Source organism: Dendrobium catenatum, unplaced genomic scaffold, assembly GCF_001605985.2.
Source record: "Dendrobium catenatum unplaced genomic scaffold, ASM160598v2 fragScaff_scaffold_822, whole genome shotgun sequence".
NCBI classification, from domain to species: Eukaryota; Viridiplantae; Streptophyta; class Magnoliopsida; order Asparagales; family Orchidaceae; genus Dendrobium; species Dendrobium catenatum.
Window position 1 is genome coordinate 494,319 of NW_021319284.1, and position 20,208 is coordinate 514,526.

At 34.4% G+C, this 20,208-nt stretch overlaps 1 protein-coding gene across 1 annotated transcript in view; it reads right to left on the reverse strand.

Moving 5' to 3' along the window:
- The window catches only part of LOC110100123 (cilia- and flagella-associated protein 20), an 18,266-nt gene extending 10,414 nt beyond the window's left edge, over positions 1-7,852 (reverse strand). The window contains exon 1 of the mRNA XM_020827541.2: positions 7,645-7,852. The gene's annotated coding sequence lies outside the window, so the exon portion shown is untranslated. The remainder of the gene's footprint in view (positions 1-7,644) is intronic.
- Positions 7,853-20,208: the final 12,356 nt, after the last annotated feature.

A 20,208-nucleotide genomic window follows, 5' to 3' on the forward strand; every position in this document is an offset into this window, starting at 1 on the left:
TATATATATATATATATATAATTTTTTTAAATAATAAACTTTGTTTGAAATTAATTATGTGAGGGTCATTTGTCAGCTTCAATTTCAACAACCTCCCAACGTCCCCCTCCCCATAAAGGGTGGTTAAGAGGCACTTTCCTTTGGTTCTTCACGACCGGATCTAAGATACGACGATGCGAGGTCTTCAATTTAAGTTCTTTGCAGCCGGGATCTAAGATATGATAGCACGAGGTCTTTAATTTAAACATTACTGGCCAGATCTAAGATATGACAGTACATGTCTTCAAATTAAAAGTGTACCTATCATTTAATCAAGCAAAGAAGAAAGAAATTTATACATTTAATGCTGCTAACGATGACAGATCAATTGAATCAGAACGAACTAGGGTTAGAGGAAGCAATGGTGGGCGGACTTAGGGTTAGACACTAGCGTCAGGTTAATTAGATATAGGAGGAATTGTGGGTTAGGTGGATCGAGTCTGGCGTGCAGCTAAGAGGGAAGCAAATTGGGATGGGGATCAAAACGAGATAGAGGATCAGGCGCTGGGCACGTGCATGCGGGCTTGAACATTCGCGAGCAGGCGTGGGCAGGTAAGCTGGTCAGGCACGTTAGGGCGGGATAGAGGGGCAGCAGGGATCAAACCAGGCGCGAAAGACCGAGCAGGCTGCATTTGGGCTCAGGTTGAAGTGGGAGCAAGATCAGAGACGAAGTCGTGGGATTTCGGGAAAAGCATCGGATGCTCGTGTGGGCTTGTGCGAAATAGAGAATGGGAGAGGCGAGCCTGGTTCTTTCTACCTGCATGAGTTTGAACGAATGAATCCCTTGTTCAGTTGCTTTGCATGCGATTTTATGAGAACAAAAGGTCGTCGCATTTAAGAGCGATCAGTTACGTGAGGTATTGGGGTCAGTTGGGTTCATTAATGACTAATAATATTATGACTCATAGAAGGATAAATATGCTATGCATTTAGGAAACTAAATGGGTTAAAGAAAAGGCTAATACGATATTTTAGGATTTAACTTATGATATTTAGGTAGGAGTTATACTAGAAATAGTGTATGTGTGATATAGATAAAAGTTTAAAGGATAATGTTTAGGAATTATTAGATTTAGAGATGGAATTATAGTTTTGAAGTTTTTTTTTATGCTAAGATTATTCATATTATAAGTGCGTATGGTCCACAAGTAAGTTTAGACATGTGTTCAAAATAAAATTTTGAAATGACTTGAAAAAATTAATACAAAGGATATCTTTTGAATAAAATATTTTTATTGGAGATTTCAATGAGCATGTTGGTAGAGTGATATAAGATTTTAAAAATAATCATGATGGCTATAAATTTGGAGAGACTAAAGAGGGTGAGATAGAACCATATTAGATTTTACTCTAGCTTATGATTTTATAATTGCTAAAATCTTATTTAAGAAACGAGAGGAGCATCTCATCAGTTATAAAAATAAATATAGTAAAACTTAGATTGATTATTTTCTTATAAGAAAAACAAATCATTAAGATAGCATTAGCAAAATTTGTAATGTCATTTCGAGTTAAAGTTTATGTACTCAACATTGTTTATTAGTTTTAGACTTTAAAATGAAGGGGCATAATATAAAAAATAAAGTAAAATAGACCTAAGATTAGACAGAGCATTTAAAAAATACTAACAAAAATATTTTTGAAAATAAGACTCAAGATCTTAAGATTTCGACTGTTTATGAGAAAATTAATGTTAAGCGAAAAAAATTAGCTAATCATATTAAGAATATTATAAAATATGTGTTTGCAGTATCGAAAGGAAAATCCCCTAATAGTAAAATAGTTGGTGATGAAATCAAAATGTATAAGAAAGATAAAAAATAAGAAACTTTGTTATAAAATTTTGATTAGATGCAAAAGCTTAAAATTTTTTAGAAATATATGGGAGACCTCAAAGGAGTCTAAGATATCAATATTTGATGCTAAGAATTTAACTCTAATAAATTATATAATATATTAGCTATTAAGGAGGGCAAATAATGTATGTATAAGTTAGCTAAGTAAAGAAATAGGATAAGTAAAGATTTAGTTCAAATGAAGTACATGAAGGATAAATATAAAAAAGTGTTTTTATTATAAAATGATATTTAACATAGATGGATGAAATTTTTTGATAAGTTTTTAAATAAAGATTGTGAGAATACGATTGATTTTAATGATCTTAACACACTAAATGAAAATAGAAAAAGCTTTCATTTTACTCCTCTTTAGAGTGGTTTAGTGAGAGAAGCTCTAGTAGTGTGGTCACATCCTCTCGCTAGGGTGGTTGGCGGTGAGGTAAAGGGTCGTAGGAAAGGGATGGTTGTAATCAAAGAGGGACGAAAATGCTGTAAGACTCAGATGAAGCCAATTTGGCAAGCAAAATCGAGAGGCTCTCTCATCGACCTTCGAAATTGTTTGTCCAACAGCAGGAAGGCCGACAAGGCACTCGATTTTCGTTTGCTTCAAACTGATTATGAGCTCACATCGATTTTTTCTATGGGTTCATCAAAACAAGAGGCATTGAAGCAGCTACTCGACGAGGACTTTGACCAACCAATCGAGCTACTTGATCATCTAAATGTTGAACACTCCACTCGTCTGGACATTTCAAACCAGGCTGTTATGGGTGTCACAAATGATTTGCAGGAAGGGGTGTAGACGAATACCTCTGCTCTAGGGCATGAGGCTAACGAATCACAAATCCAACCTGGTGACTTGTGCAATTTTGATTTTGCAAAGGGTTATTCATCGGATGCTCTGGCTTCATGCGGTTCTAATTTGGGAATGCATCGAACGCCTCATGCTATGGTTTTGATAGCCAAGGTAGGAAAGGTTGCTTTTAATTCATCCATTATGGACAATTATAATGATGGAAATGCTTATGGAAGCAGGGACTTGAGTGATGTTATGGATACAAATGTTATTTCTGAGTTTGATAGTTGGTGTGTAAATCCACCAAATGCAACAATTAATGATACCTCCTAACCAGTAAACTACACTTCAGGTGTTTGTGCAAATGCCCCTTCAAAATCTTCTTGATGGAATGATCAACCTACTTCACAACATCCGTCCTCCATGCAGTAGAATGTTGTGAAACCTACTCTAGGAATGGATCATAAGTTTTTAGAATTGATGATGTTTGCAAATCGGGAGTTATGTCGGAGGATGGTAATTCAATGAGCTTGAAAATGGATTCTGTTCATGCCAACATAGAAAAGCCCAAAAGAGGGCTAGTTGGCAAGCTAATTGATACGAGGTTACCTTAATTCGTATTGTACGAGGAATTAAAGCATAAATTGTCAAATTTGGGGGATTTTTAGCTTTTCACCATCTCCACAAATTATTTCATGTGCCTTTTTGGAAGTTCCGAGACACGGGACGCTGTTCTTATGAGAGGATCGTAGGTCGTTGATGGACATATTATTGGATTGGATTGTTGGTCACATCCTTCTCTCACCAATCGACGATGGGGCTCTCCTCTCTTGTTTGGATCTGCCTCTCACATTTACCACTAATATATTAAGACAACACCAACCTCGCTCAGATAGCATCATTTTTTGGGCAACAAAATTGGGTAGATGCCCAAACAAACTCTTGGGGAAGAAATGCATTTTCACATGTTTGTGTTCGGATGGATCTTGCTGCAAAGCTACTTCCTAGAGTTTGGATCATAGGTCTACATGGCAAATTCTTCTAAAAGGTTGAGTATGAAGGAATCTCCCAACTTTGTTTCCGATGTGGCTATGTTGGGCATAAAATTATCATGTGTCTCAATGCCCCTCAACCTTCTAAGCAACCTAACCAACAAGTTCATAGAATTCCTGCTGAATTGCATGGAAATCAGCACAAATTAAGCCCGCTACAACCGATTTTGCATGAACACAACAGCATTCCCCTTTCTAGTGACCCTCATGTCACTAATAGTTGCACTCCAATGGCGATCAATGACCCGAAGCAGTGAACCGTATACAAAAAACATCGACATGTGTGTCCCCTTCTATAGAAATCACAAACAAGAGCAATGCTAGCATATACAGATCCTCCAACACTCTCAGATATTGCAGGTCCTCCCCTCTTGGAATCACCAACTTCCACTCTAAACCTCTTCCCACTGAATGCGCTCCTGGAAGGTTCTCCTCCAAACCTCTTCTTGCTAGCATCGAATTGTTCTTGGATGGACATCAAGTCATTCTCCACCAATCTTGTTCTCTCCACAAGCTCACTAATATGGAACGGAACCAGGAGATGCCTCTAACTATCTCTCAGGCCTTGCAAAAAATGATAACACTTCTCTACAGGGGTGCTAACTAACTGGTGAGCATACCTGGCAAGAGCTGTGAATTTTGCCGCATATTGTATCCCTGTCTTGATCCCTTGTATCAATCTTAGAAATGACTCTTGCATTTGCTTCCTGGCAGACAACGGCACAAACCAACTTTAGAAAGTCTCTACAAACTACTCCCAACTAATCTCTACATTCGACCTATCTTGAAATCTTTCCATTTGCTGACCGGCCTACTAGTGCTCTACTTTCTATCTAATAGGAACACTGCCAATGGGACTCTTTTGCCCTCCAAACAATACATACTATCAAATGACTTCTACCCTCATTAGTCAATCCTCAATTGTCTGAGGATCAACAACTCCCTGGAAATGAGGTGGCTTCAACCTTAAAAATAGCGGCAAATGCTTATCAATCTCGTCTCCATTAATTCCTACCATCTGGTCATGAGCTTCACTCATCAGCTAGGCCAAAAACCCAACAAAGTGCATCATCGAATCAGAACTTATCGCCCCCACTATGATCTTAATTGTTGTTGCCTAACTGGAACTCTATCCATCAGCTGCTTCTTGTTCTTGGGGGCTCATGATGCAACAACATTTTAATCTAAATAAAACTAGGTTTAAATTCATTTATATGCATACTTCGCACAACTTACAAAAAAAAAATTACATTGGACTTCCAATTCCCTTCTCTTATTAAAACAAATCATTTCTGGTAACTCTGGTTACAATTTCCAACCCTTCCAAACCATTTCTCTAGAACCACTATGGGATGCCCTAGGATCGAATGGAAAGATTGGCATGCCTAAACTTATGATTGAATCTCTAAGTAACAACAACAAGAGCTACTAAATTTCAAATTATAAAAGCAATACAAACAAATTTTATTTCATCAAAATATAATTACATTAATCCAAATCACGTTAGTCTATGCATCAAAATAATAAGATTGGCTTACAAAAATCAATACCCAAACACTAGGTCTCAAAAGCGTGCTTCTAAACCATTAAACTTGGTCGGGCCCCTTCCTTTTCCTAAAATATTAGAAAAAATAGAATGGGCGCAACTAGCTCAGTAGACTTCTAATTCTGACCCATCACAACTATCAAAATTTAAATTAAAAGATAAAATTTAACAAAATAAAAAGGCAATAAATAATCATTAAAGTACAAGTACAACAGTAAAATAGTAAAATACAACTTTTAGGATTCAAGCGCGTACTTAACATTTTCATTTACTTGCAAATCCACTTACATGGATATTTTTTTATACTTTATAAAATACTTGCTATCAGAGATTCACTTATACTTGACTTTTGTATTTCATCAAAATTCATACAAAGTTTCAAAAAATTCAATTTTTATTGCTTATACTTATTTCATTAACACAAATGCAACACAATGATTAAAATGTTAATATCCCGAAGTCTGCTTATAACTCCACTTCTACTTATGTCTCTATTTTATCTTTCACTCCTACCTATGGTGAGTGGAACCATAATCAGAATAGAACATTGTTGCATAACCTCCCACAAGTGCTTTCAGCAAGTGAGGTCAGAATCCCTCCCACATCCGCACTAGGCAAATGGGGTCAGAACAAAACATATATGATCCTTGTCACATATCAGAGAGTGCACTTTTCCATATCTCAGAACATCTCTAATGTCATGCTATGAATAGTATAAATGTAATTGAAATAGTAATTGAATTGTACTTCTCAATGTAAGGCTTGCATAATGCATAACTTGCAAATAAAAGCCACATTACTTGTAAAATATAATATCATTTAACTTTTTTTGATCAATTTTTAACTTTATGGGAATATTTACATTAACATTTTAAGATCTTTACATAACTAATGCAATGGCTAGAAAAATCCCAATCAAATCATATAATCAGAATTTTGCTTAGGAAAAATCAACTGATAAAAATTCAATTTCTTATAGTTAAAATGGTCAAAACAAAGCATGCAACAAAATATAAAACTTTACGTGGTGAAAACTTAGTCAAATTTGACAAAAAAATATATTTTAATCCATAACTTCATATAAAATAGTAGAAATTTAAATCTGAGATAGAAATTCAGAAGTCTACCTCGTGCGCTATAACTTTTCTAATTCGCCCGACGAACAAAGCTTGAGCTTTTGCTACCAAAATCTCTCCCTCTCTTTCTCTTTCCTCTCCTCTTTTCCCTTCTTATCCTCTCTTCTCCAGCTAGGGTTGAGTAAAAATGGATTTGTCAAATGGTTTTAGATGTTTTATTATTTAAAAATTGCTAACTTGATCTAGTGCCATGGAGGTCACCTCCCCAATGCCGCAGCTCCCCCTAAGAATCTTCCTAATTCTCCTAGAATCCTTCTAGCTGAGGCCCAACGCCGCTTCCTGGAACAGCAACGCAGCCCCAAACCTCATTTTACTTAATTTTACAGAAAGCTCAATACTGAGGCACTGTCAATATTGACGTTACGGCGCCCACAAAGAAAATTTCCTAACTTGCATTTTCACTTCTCCAACCCAACCCTTGGTCGCTTAAAAACCTCATTAAACATTGAAACACCAATAGTTGCAAATTAAATTAAATTCAAACAAACATTTATCTTAATTAATCTTAATTACCTGAATTTTGGGACATCGGACTTAGTTAGGTATATCTACTATGAATTTGATGACATGCAAAAGAATCATGATGTGTATTAGAAGTTTTTCAGTTAAATAAATTAATTTTTTTTTTTTAAATGCTTCCGTTCAAATGAATTGTGTTAATTTTAAAATTCTTTCAACTTTAAAATTATGGTTAGCAAAAAATTAATAATACATATCTACATTCATCTCGTGTCAACCTAAAGGGGTTCTCATGGGGTGTGACAATATAGCAAAATTTAATATTTGTGGGTTTTAAATCTTTTGGTTTGCTGCATTAACTAAATTTTACATGTAGCCAAACATTCCTTAGATGTTTTAGATATCATATTTATTTAAACCCTAAATCCTCATAAAAAGCTAAACGGTTTATCAGGATTTAAAGATATTTAATAATTGTCGCACCAAACAGTTTTCCGATTTAATACTCTCAAAATTACAAATACAGAAATTACATGAGTTAAATCCACTTCTAACAGATTCGTAAAGCATGCAAACTACAGAGGAAAATCAAGATCATGTATTAAATATTCTATTCTGAGTTCAAACCTACTTGAGCTAAATCCTACTTCTAAAATATTCGAAAGGCAAACGAATTGCAGCAGAGGAAAATCAAGATCGCGCTAAAAATCCATAAACCTAATGAGTTAAATTCAAAGACAAAGGGAATTCAGTGACGGCTAGAGAACAGGCGTTGTACCTTTCGGTTCAAAGCTTTTCAGTGCACGGCCTCCGCGGAGAAAAATCACAAGGAAGGCGAAGGAGCGGCGATGAATCAGCTATCCAGAAGAAGCAGCAAGCCAGCGAGGAGACAGAAACAAGCCTGCGTCGATAAAAAGCGAACCCGCAAATACTTTACAAGATGAAAACTAGCTTGCTCGTCAAAAGGAAAAGCGGACCGGCGGAACAAGCCGGGGGGCCAACCTTACTACAAGAAAATTAATTAATAATTATAAAAAAATAGAGACAAAAATATTGATCGTATCATTTGATTATGCTGGGGGCAATTGCCTAAACATCATAGTATTTTAAAATCTTTAGGTGGGAGGGGGGCAATTGTCTAAAAACTTTTGTAATTAAGACTAAAAAATTGATGGATGAGAACAAATTACCTAAAAAATTATATAATAAATTTTTTTGGGGGGGTGGGGCAATTGCACGGGACTATTTAATATTGACTCGTGGAGTGTACATGTGACTATTTAATTGAATTTTAAAGAATGAAGATTTTCCTCCAAACCATTCTTCATTTTCATTGGCTTTTCCTCATTTTTTTTCTTTCTAAGCCGATATCAAAAATTTATTAAACTAAAATCATATATATTGCAAAGCTTTCGCGATTATTTTCATTTAAAAAAAGAGAATCAACCTTAAAATCTAAATTTGAACGGGATGTTGAACCTCTTGGCCAGGTGGATCAAGCCGATAAGATACAAATTAAAAACAAAATCAAATTTAAATATCCAAGTCTTCAAACTATGTGTCATGATTTAATTGGAGTCTGAATGTAGAGCTACGTGCGGACTTCATACAGTTGGGGAGAAATTATTTGTTACAAAGTATGTAGCCCTATGTTCGGACTTCAATTAAATCTTGGCACGCGGAGGAGATAAGTGGATGTTCGATTGGATATTATTTATTACTTTTGTCTTGTTAACAAAGTCCAACTTGACACGAACCAACCCGACCAAAAAAAATTGAATTCACAGGAATTCAAAAGACTCAGAGCTAGGTCATTTTACCTTTCACCAGGCATTTTTCACTACTCACTCTCTCGTTTGTTATTCTTATTCCATACGTTGTTCTTCCAATCTTCAGCATTTAAGACGTTGTAAAAGTTCATCACCTTTACAAATAGGTACAATAAATTTGTTGCACATTTGATATGTTTTTGCTGCATATTGACTTTTTTTTATTTTAAAAACTAGGTTACATAAGTTTAAAATTTTTGAGTTATTTTTTGTTCATTTTAGCCTCATTTTCACTAAGCTTTAGTTGTACATTTTATTTCATAGTATCAGTTCGTATATCGATTTATTAACTTTTTAAAATTAGGTTGCATAGATTTAAAAATATCTTAGCAAAAGCGCAGTGAAAGCACAACAAAAGTATTGTGAAAGCACAGTGAAAGCGCAGCAAGAGCACAGTTGCAATCTGCAGTGAAGGAGCAGTAGCAAATACGTAGTGCTCTTTTACTTTTCCATGCACTTGATTGCGCTTGTACTAGCATTGATGTGCTTTTTCTACACAGCTTTGTTTTAGAAAATTCAAAATTTATAAACCTTTGGAAACCCTTAAAATAACTTTGGATGAGGCAAAAATTACCGACAAGTTGAAACTTGCAGTGGTTCTAGCCAAATTAACTTCCAATTCTTGAACTTTCACTTACCTCCTTTCATCCTTCGTCTCATGTGAGCATTCCATCTCTGTGAATATTGCAACATTGTTCCTTTTTTTTCTTTCTGAGCAAGTATCAGAAGTCCTAAATATTTGGATTTGTGAGCTTTCGTGGGTTTTTTCTTTAGATGGAACGCTAACCCTAAACCCCTCTTAAAAAAATTAAAATGTTGTGGGTCGGGTTGGGTCGGTCGGGCTGGCGAGAGATAAATAAAAGAGGAAATCCAATTGAAAATCCACGTGTAAGGATTTAATTAGAGTCTGGATGCAGATCTACATCCGGACTTCGTACCAAATAATTTCTCCAACGAGAGGGGCAAGGGAGTCAACCCGACTCTTGGGTGGACTCAGGCATTAGCCGAGCTTGATAAGTTAACAGTTAAATTTGAGCAATGCTAATTCAATTCATTTAAAATATATTGATATAAAATATACTTAAAATATATTATGATTCAAAATTTGATCAGGCACGAATCTCGTTGCAAAATCAAGTTGGAAACTTTAAAAAGTAAATCAGAGACCATCTGAACTCCGATTTCAGCAAACACAGTCAAATTGAATATCCTGGAAATACGAACCCAACAATATCAAATTCGACTCAATCCAAACTCAAATAGATCCAAATCAAAGATCTGAAGTGCATATGGAAGGTTCAAACCATAATTTGATATACCAAACGGTTTCCAAATATGACATGCTTATAATCGAATCAAGCAACTCGACAAGAATTGAATTCATCGAGCCTAAGATCACCAAATTATGATATTAAGCTACAATTGATCCTCAATTCAAGATGAGGATCAATTGGCTCCTCCAAGGCACTAAAATTTTATATTTTATTGAGGCTCCAACACAACAATTTTCTGATCTGGTGCCGAGGCATTATAGATGATGTGACATTGGTAGTTGGAGCACTACGTTACTAGTTTTAACACTTATGAATTTTACTCCTTTTTTAATTTTGTCAAATTAGAAGTTCATTAGTGCACTATCCTATATATTAATTCACTTATCTTATCCTATTTGATTTGGGTATTAGGTTGCTTTAGAATTGAGCTTTAGTATATAACAATTTTTTAATGTACTCATATTTTTCATTTTCCCAATTTCTCTTTAGATTTTTCTTATTTTTCACTTTTTCAAAATTGAGAACATATTAATTAATAATTTTGAATGTCAAGTTTGGTTTTATCCCTCCAGCAATCCTAAATAAATTAATGCAAGGATTTAATAAGATGTTTAATTTTCTAGCTAGGCTTACAATAACCTTCATAAATTTAATCTATAGACTTTCTTTTTCCAAACTCAATTACTCATACTTCGTTACAGTTGTATATTTTTAAAACAGGACAATGACTTAGATAATTTTTCTTTGTTAATTATTATGCTTTTTCAAATTATAAATTAAAGTGCTTTATTCATTCAAATTATCACCTAAAGTTTATTATTATTCTTAATTTTAAATAATATTTTAATATTATTTTTTTAACTAAATAAACAATCAAAGCGCAAGTGCTATGCAGAGAATAATTTTAAATACTTAAGCATGTGTGGGAAGTTTAATTAAATGTAAATGACAGAAAAAAATAATATAAGCAAAAGTAACTAAAGACTATCACAAATAAATATAACTAAACACAAAAAAGATAAACTTTCCTTTTCATTAGAATGATAAAAAGCTACAAGGCAATAAAATGCATACTAAAAATGATAAAAGGATTATTATAGTGCATGAAGCACTATTCTCCAAATCCAATGTCCAATACCAGACCTACTCACCGGCATATCATCAACATTGGCTATCACAGCCATCCACCAACCATAATACCACAATGATCCCACCAAGCAAAGAATTGAAAAATAAATAAAAGAGAAATAAACCACAAATAGCAATAACAATAATAAAAATCTTTCCTCTCTCACTCTCAAGCTAGTAAGTCAATAAATAAATAAATAATAATAACCCACAATCACTTAAAATCTCTATCTACCTCCTCATCATCATCATCACCAATGGGTCAAGTCCAAATGAAGGACTGGTAGTTTGGAGCAAAAGAAAAATGAAATTGGTCTGGATTTTCAACAAAGGGTCTCCTTCTAAACATTCCCGATAAAACTTCATTGAATTCAGCTTTATAGTGGTAATGCTTTTCTGGTATTCCAGAATAGTGAGTCTGAAAACTCTTGATCTCATCACAAAATTCAATTACTTTATCAAGTTTCTCCCTCAAATCAACTAAGGCTTAGGGTTCCTACCACTCCTATTAGTACTGGACCTACTAGTCAACCTAGATTGACTAGGTCCAGTCTCCTCCTCTATATCTAGTAGTTTTAAACTCTTTATTTCCTTTTTCATGTAGGGAAGAAATAGGAAAAAAAATTTCACTTGGATCTTCCTTAACAACATCACAAAATAGAGAGAATAAATTAAGAGGGGTGACCTAAACCTACAGAAGTGGTGCCCCTAATAATATACATAAGAGATGAATTTATAAGCTTCACAATATTAATAGATTGCCCCACCATAATAAAATAATTTAAAATAATACCGTCCCTCATGACTTTACTAATGCTTCTACTTGGTATAGAAATAAAATAATGTCATGCTTTAGAAACTTGGGTTAAATAGTTGGCTAGGAAATTAACTAACTTGCCATCACTTTCCTTCCAAACAACTACACTCTAGGGTTCCCAAAGCTGTCTCAAAATCATGTGGTTGTTAATGGGTGCTAAATTAAAGCCATAATAATCATCCTCCTCTATATTCCTTAGTTTGTAAATATTGTTAATAGTTAAAGGATAAAAAGAAACCAGTTTACCATAGACATAACATATGTTATTTTGAACCTCCTTTGCATTGGCAAAAAACTCATGGACAATATTGAAAACTACAACAAAGTGTTCTTCACATTATCTCCCCAACCATCATTCAAAATCATTTACATTATCTCCCCACCTAGGTTTAAAAATCCTTATTTTAGAATGAACTTCTAGGTTACAAATTTGAGAGCATAACTCAATTTCGCTTCAGTAGATATGAAGCCATTCTTATCAAAGGAAGAAGATGCTATTTTCTTATGACAAATATCTTGGTGTAGGGTGAGTGTGACCGTGCGGGTCTGCACGAGTAGGCAAGGGCATCCTGACGAGTCGCATGAGGGTGCTGAACATGTAGGTGCATTGTGGTGAGGGCAGCCTCACTGAACAACATGAAGTGTGACTGTGTGGGTTCATTGTGTGTGAGATATAGGGCGATTAGAGAGACCAAATGGGACTAGGGATTAATTTGGGTTAGCAGGTTGATCCGGACATGAACTAATTTTTTAAACAGGTCAAAAATTAAAACTAGAGTCTGGCCATTTATTAAACGGGTTGATCCGAACCCCAATTTTTTGGGTTGAGTTCAGGTCAGTTTATATGGTCGAGTCAATTATTGACACCCCTACATAATGTCTTAGTAAACTCCTCCGATGATATTAGAGCATTCAACCTTCCCTAGAACCTTTCTTGTTATTACCCCAACAATCAATGTTCAACCTCCCCATGCAATGGAAAAATAAATAAGTTGATTGTCTTGTTAGTAAGACAATGTATCTCATTAAATGTCTTTTCCAACCGTATAAGCCAATCCTATACTACTTGGGGTTCCACGGTACCATAAGACTTCAGAAGTTTCAACTTCGTATGTGCTACAAATCTAGCAAATTATGAAATGGAATTAGAGCTAGTAGCCCGTACTATACTTTGGAAAGTTTTGTATAGAATGATGCTCATATATCATATTTGGCTCTTGGAGATTCATCATATATAAGCGTAGAATGCACACAACTGAAAGATACTACTAAGAACTCTCCCCACTATCTATAGATAAGTCATATGGCTTTATTATAAATAGTTCCTCCAAACCATTGCTTTTATACAAAGATGATTATGTCATAACTTGACCCAATATATTCCATAGGTGGGATGGGTCATACCATGTTGGATGATGGTAACATAGATATCCCAAGACATAATCAAAGAGAATTATCAAATTTTTATAATAATTTTCAAAACAATACATCTACAGAAATATAATCCTTTTACTACTTAGCTTTCCCTTTTCCCTTATCCTAACCTAAAATATACAAAAAGCAAGCATGAGCTACCACAGCTTAGTAAGTCACATTCAATCTACGCAGGTCTTCAATAATAAAAATTAATATTATGAAACAAAAATGGTAAAGTAGTAAATTCATCAATACAGAAATCCACTAAATCATTTAGAATAAATAAATATCTACAGAACAGTTTCTATATCATATTAGTCATAAGTAGCATAATAATAAAGTAATAAAATAGTTGACACATCGCACACATTCTCAAAGAAGAATATTTCTCTTAACCTCTTGTATCTCCCAACATATATTAAAATTCAAAGTTCGAGCCCTTATAACTCTATTTAGTATATTAGATAACAAACGGTTAGAATTCCCAATGCACAACACCACTGACATTTAATGATTTTAGGATCTTACAACTCCCATGAGATTTTTTTTTTGGGAAGAACCGGGGCAAAGCCCATTTTATTAAGATTAAAAAGATACAAAAGACTTACAATAAAACAAAGACTAACAAAGACAAAGATAAAGAGTTCAACTCAATCAAACCTAACAAAAAGCCAAACATAAACTAAAAAAAACAAAACAACCCAGCAACTACAAAAACCAAAAACAACAACGGGAACAAAACAGCAATGATAATGCTCCCGTCCCAGCCAGACAACAGAACACCCAAAATTTCAGTGAAACTGAAATTTCTCAATAAGATGATGAAAATGCTTCCAGCTACACGTTTTGACTCGTATAGCGTTTTTGATAGTAATGATAGTATTCTCCATGGAATTCCAATTGTTAGCAAATTTCTGGTTGTTCCTTTCCCTCCAAAGGTGGTACACAGTGCATCCAATCGTAAGCCAGCAGAAGTTCTTTTCCCATTTGGACAAAAGCAGCTGGTTATCAATGTAATCAAAAACCTGAATCAAAGTTGGTCTAAGTAAGAAAGAGTTTAAATCAGGAATAATATTGATAATAATATTAAAGGTAAAATCACAGTTAAAGAAAAGATGGTTGTGATCTTCCTGGGCATTATTGCAAAGGCAGCAAACCGGATTGACTTGAATAGATTTGAAACCAGTTTACCTTAGACATAACTTATGTTATTTTGAACCTCTTTTGCATTGGCAAAAAACTCATGGACAATATTGATAACTACAACAAAGTATTCTTCACAAAGAGTTTCCCAACCATCATTAAAAATCATTTACATTATCTCCCCACCTAGGTTTAAAAATCCTTATTTTAGAATGAACTTCTAGGTTACAAAATTGAGAGCATAACTCAATTTCGCTTCAGTAGATATGAAGCCATTCTTATTAAAGGAAGAAGATTCTCTTTTCTTATGACAAATATCTTGGTGTAGGGCGAGTGTGACCGTGCTGGTCTACACGAGTAGGCAAGGGCATCCTGACGAGTCGCATGAGGGTGCTGAACGTGTAGGTGCATTATGGTGAGGGCAGCCTCACTGAACAACATGAAGTGTGACTGTGTGGGTGCATTGTGTGTGAGATATAGGGGGATTAGAGAGACCAAATGGGACTAGGGATTAATTTGGGTTAGCAGGTTGATCTGGACATAAGCCAATTATTTAAACAGTTCAAAAATTAAAACCAGAGCCTGACCATTTGCAAAACGGGTTGACCCAAACCCCAATTTTTTGGGTTGAGTTCAGGTCAGTTTATCTGGTCGAGTCAATTATTGACACCCCTACATAATGTCTTAGTAAACTCCTCCGATGATATTAGATCATTCAACCTTCCCTAGAACCTTTCTTGTTATTACCCCAACCATCAATGTTCAACCTCCCCATGCAATAGAAAAATAAATAAGTTGATTGTCCTGTTAGTAAGACGATGTATCTCATTAAATGTCTTTTCCAACCATATAAGTTAATCCTATACTACTTGGGGTTCCACAGTACCATAAGACTTTAGAAGTTTCAACCTCAGATATATCTAAAGATGTTAATCATTATCATTATATCTAATAACATATATTTTATTCTAGGTCGTACCTGTCATATGTGCTATAAATCTAGCAAGAAATGGAATTAGAGCTAGTAGCTCGTACTGTACTTTGGAAAGTTTTGGCTCTTGGAGATTCATCATATATAAGCATAGAATGCACACAACTGAAAGATACTACTAAGAACTCTCCCCACTATCTATAGATAAGTCATATGGCTTTATTATAAACAGTTCCTCCAAACCATTGCTTTTATACAAAGATGATTATGTCATAATTTGACCCAATATAATCCATAGGTGGGATGGGTCATACCATGTTGGATGGTGGTAACATAGATATCCCAAGACATAATCAAAGAGAATTATCAAATTTTCATAATAATTTTCAAAACAATACATCTATAGAAATATCATCCTTTTTCTACTTAGCTTGCCCTTTTCCCTTATCCTAACCTAAAATATACAAAAAGCAAGCATGAGCTACCACAGCTTAGTAAGTCGCATTCAATCTACCCAAGTCTTCAATAATAAAAATTAATATTATGAAACAAAAAATGGTAAAGTAAATTCATCAATACAGAAGTCCACTAAATCATTTAGAATAAATAAATATCAACATAACAGTTACTCTATCATATTAGTCATAAGTAGCATAATAATAAAGTAATAAAATAGTTGACACATCGCACCCATTCTTAAAGAAGAATATTTCTCTTAAGCTCTTGTATCTCCCAACATATATTAAAATTCAAAGTTCGAGCCCTTATAGCTCTATTTAGTATATTAGATAACAAACGGTTAGAATTCCCAATGCACAACACCACTAACATTTAATGATTCTAGGATCTTACAACTCTCATGAGATAGTGCATCAGAATCTACACCAATAATTAGAACTTCTCTATATTCTAACATTTCAATTATGCAAGTATAGAAATAAATGCATTTTAAAATATGGCACATAATACCATAATTATCACAGTTTCATAGAGCGCCTTAGTAGTAGCAAAATAGATAAACATTTAGGAGAAAACTATGTACAAGATTTTATATTTTGCCAAATTAACCAAGTTATAACACATTGTTGATAGCTATATTTAGAAGATTTTATTATAATGCAACACTATTTATAGGTGTTAGAATATTTTATATTTTCAAATTACCTAATAAATTTATAAAAAATGTCAAAATGTGCGTAAAAAAAACTAAAACATATTAAAAATTATGCAATGAAAATTTATTGAGTGATCATATATAGACATTTTCGTCAAAATTTCAATTAATTTTTTTTAAAATTAAATTATTAAAAATTAAGATATGCATAATATAAGCTACCTCGATCTAGATAATTTTCTATCTATTCTGATGAACTAAAATGACTTGAAGTAGCGTAAAATAAACTTTCTCTCTCCAACTTATTGCCTCAAGGGAAAATAGATTATAATAAAATAAGTTTATTTTTATGTTTATTTAAATATTTAACTCAATGTCATTGCACTCAGAGACCTAATGTCGTTGCACTCTCCTTAAAAATTCAACTAAACAAAGAGAACGACACCCAGCGCCCAACACCTAGACCTAGCATTACCATAGCCTAGACTAGAACTAGCGCTACAATATTGCACCACCCAATGTTGCAGTGTCCAACTTAAGCCGTAACGTGCGACGGAAATGGTTCAGGCTTCCCTATACCGTCGGCTTTTTTGGCGGAATCGGCGTCGGTGAATTTACGGCGTATATTGCGCCGAAAACTTTGACGCAAACTTTACGTCGAGCAAATCCGCCGGTAACTGCGCCGTTTATATCCGTCCAAAATTTTCCGCCGGAAAATCCGACGGTATTCGCGTGTTTTCCTGTAGTGAACTTAAATACCAAAAAAATAGAGAGTTTAGCATCACCCTCAATGTTATGTCACTCCCAATGAAAATGTCTAAAATTCTTATTTATTCACACATGCCCTTGGGCATGCTCCATAAAATAATTTGTATATTCACATGCATTAAGAAACATTCACAAACATATGCAAAACTAAATTGCAGAAATTTTACAGCACGCATGACTTAACAAATCAGGTTTGGACCAATTCAGATCACTGCAACATTAGGTATTACTTATAGTTGGGTGACATTAATCTAGGCACTATAGTCAGCGGATGATGGAGGTTGAAAGGACCATAGTCAGTGGATGATTGAGGTCGAAAGGACCATAGTTAGGCTATAGTGGTCCAAGAACTTTAGTCAACAGGCAACATAGATCGACAGTAGTCGCAAAGTGATGGAGGTTAAGAGGACTACAGATTATCGATAGTTGTTAAACGAAGAAGGCTAATTGGCAAATGATCTGACATGGTGGTCATCCAGTATAGGTCCTATGTCAAAAATCAATCGTTTGAGGTTTGGCAACTATGGTTAATGTAGAAAATCCCGTGATGCTGGTCAAACGATGAAAGTATGATGATAGTGGTCAAGCAAGGGTCTGTCATTGGCAATTAGGTGAAATTCCAATGATGATGGTCGGTTATAAAAGGTCAAATGGTGGTAGCTGAGAAGAGGTTTGATGATGACAGATGGTGTTGGCCAGGAAGGGTTTTGCTATAAGTTATACTCTAGTGGAGCTTTGGGATTCTTCAAGCCTCGATATTCTCTTGAATCACTAGCCCATGCTCCCCCTCATGTAGGGAGTAGGGATCTATTTTTGATATTTTTGGGAGTGACATGTACTGCAAATATGGAGAAAATTATGAGCAACTTCAGAGCACTCCATCTGCGAGCCTATAATGATTTCCTCATTCATAGATTGTTTCTTCGCATTTAGATACATAAATCAAATTGGAATTGAGCGATCTTGGGCTAGTTAGATTTGTCTCGTTAAGCCACTCAATTCGACTATACAAAAACAACATCAAGCCTTTGTCCCACTACGTGGGGTTGGATACATGAATCCTTTTTCTCCATTGTGTCCTGTTAAAAGTCAAATTCTCATTTAAATCTAAGAAAGAAAGATCATTTATAATATTTTCTAACCAAGTCTTTTTAGGTCTACCTCTACCTTTCTTAACATAAGTCAAATCTAATACCTCAACTTTTCTAACCAGGTCATCAGAAGGCCTTCGTTTTATGTGACCAAATGATCTAAGGTCACTCTCTCTAATCTTATCTTTCACTCGAGCTACTCCAACATTTTCACGTATATGCTCATTTCATATTCTATCGCTAAGGGTAAAGCCACTCATCCACCTGAGCATCCCCATCTCTGCAACACTTAACTTAGTATTATGGTTCTCTTTTAATAGCCAACATTCAGCACCATAAAGCATTGCAGGTCTCACCACCATCTAATAGAAATTTCCCTTAAGTCTGAAGGGGACTTTTATATCACACAACATGCCGATGCATTTCTCCACTTCAACCATCCAACTTGAATTTTATTGATAATATCCCCTACTACTTCACCATCACTCTGAGCATTAGATCCAAGATATCTAAAACGTGTATACTTATTAATGACTTGATCGCCCAAAATCACAATCCTCTCATTATGTCTATTACTACTAAAATTATACTCTATATATTCAATTTTAGATCTACTCAAGTAAAAACCTTTAAACTCTAAGGTTCAGCTCCATAATTCATGTTTACCTTCAACTCCCTCTCTAGTCTTATCAACAAGAAGAATATCATCAGTAAAAAGCATACACCAAGGTACATCCTCTTGCAAATATCTAGTGAGAACATTCATAACTAAAGAAAAAAGATATGGGCTTAAGGCGGATCGTTAATGTAATCCAACCAAAATAGGAATAATACTTGGTCAAATCACCTTGTGTTTAAACAAATGTAATAGCTCATGCATACATATCTTTAATGATTTGAATATAAGCATTATTAATTCCTTCCTTTTCAAGAATTCTCCATAGCACTTCTCTTGGATTTTTATCATATGTTTTCTCTAAATCAATAAATAACATATGCAGATTCTCCTTATTCTCTTTATTTCTCCATCAAACATCTCAATAAATGTATGTCTTCCATAGTTGACCTTCCTGGCATAAATCCAAATTGATTTTGAGAAACATTAGTATCACGCCTCAACCTACGCTCCATAACTCGCTCTCATAGTTTTAAAGCATGACACATTAACTTAATTCATCTATAATTGGTACAATCCTGTGCATCACCTTTATTCTTAAAAATAGAATTAACACACTCATTCTCTACTCAATTCGACTATAAAAATTCCAAATTAGGAGATCATTTGATCATCCAATTTTGCTTAGAACCCTTAATTTTAGCTCATTCGGGCTCGAATTGTACCATTTTTTGCATATTTGTGTCGTCTAGTCGGGCTATTCAATTTGACTATAAATTTGTTGAAATCAAAATTAAGATGATTCTAAATTTAAATTTAAGAATTTCCAATTTAAACATGGCCCGTGAAAAATTTTTATGACATGTCTAACCTAAAAAATATTCACCATTAGTTTTGTTATTCCCTTGTTTGACAAAGCGAGAGAGCAAGATAGTACAATATAAAACGTAAGGAAGAATTATTAAAACAATTCAAATTTTATAAATAAACTTCCAACTTTATTCAACCGAAACATTGCAAGTAGCTACCACAACTCTATTTAAAATAACAACAACATGATGAAAAAAACATAGTTCCAACGTAAGACTAGAAGGACACATTGAGCCAACTATAGACAGAAACAGTAGGAACCACCATCTAAAATTAACATAAGGCGGTCTTATTCGCATTCAACGTTTAACACTCAATTATGATAACGGCAGGCTCGCTGAGAGC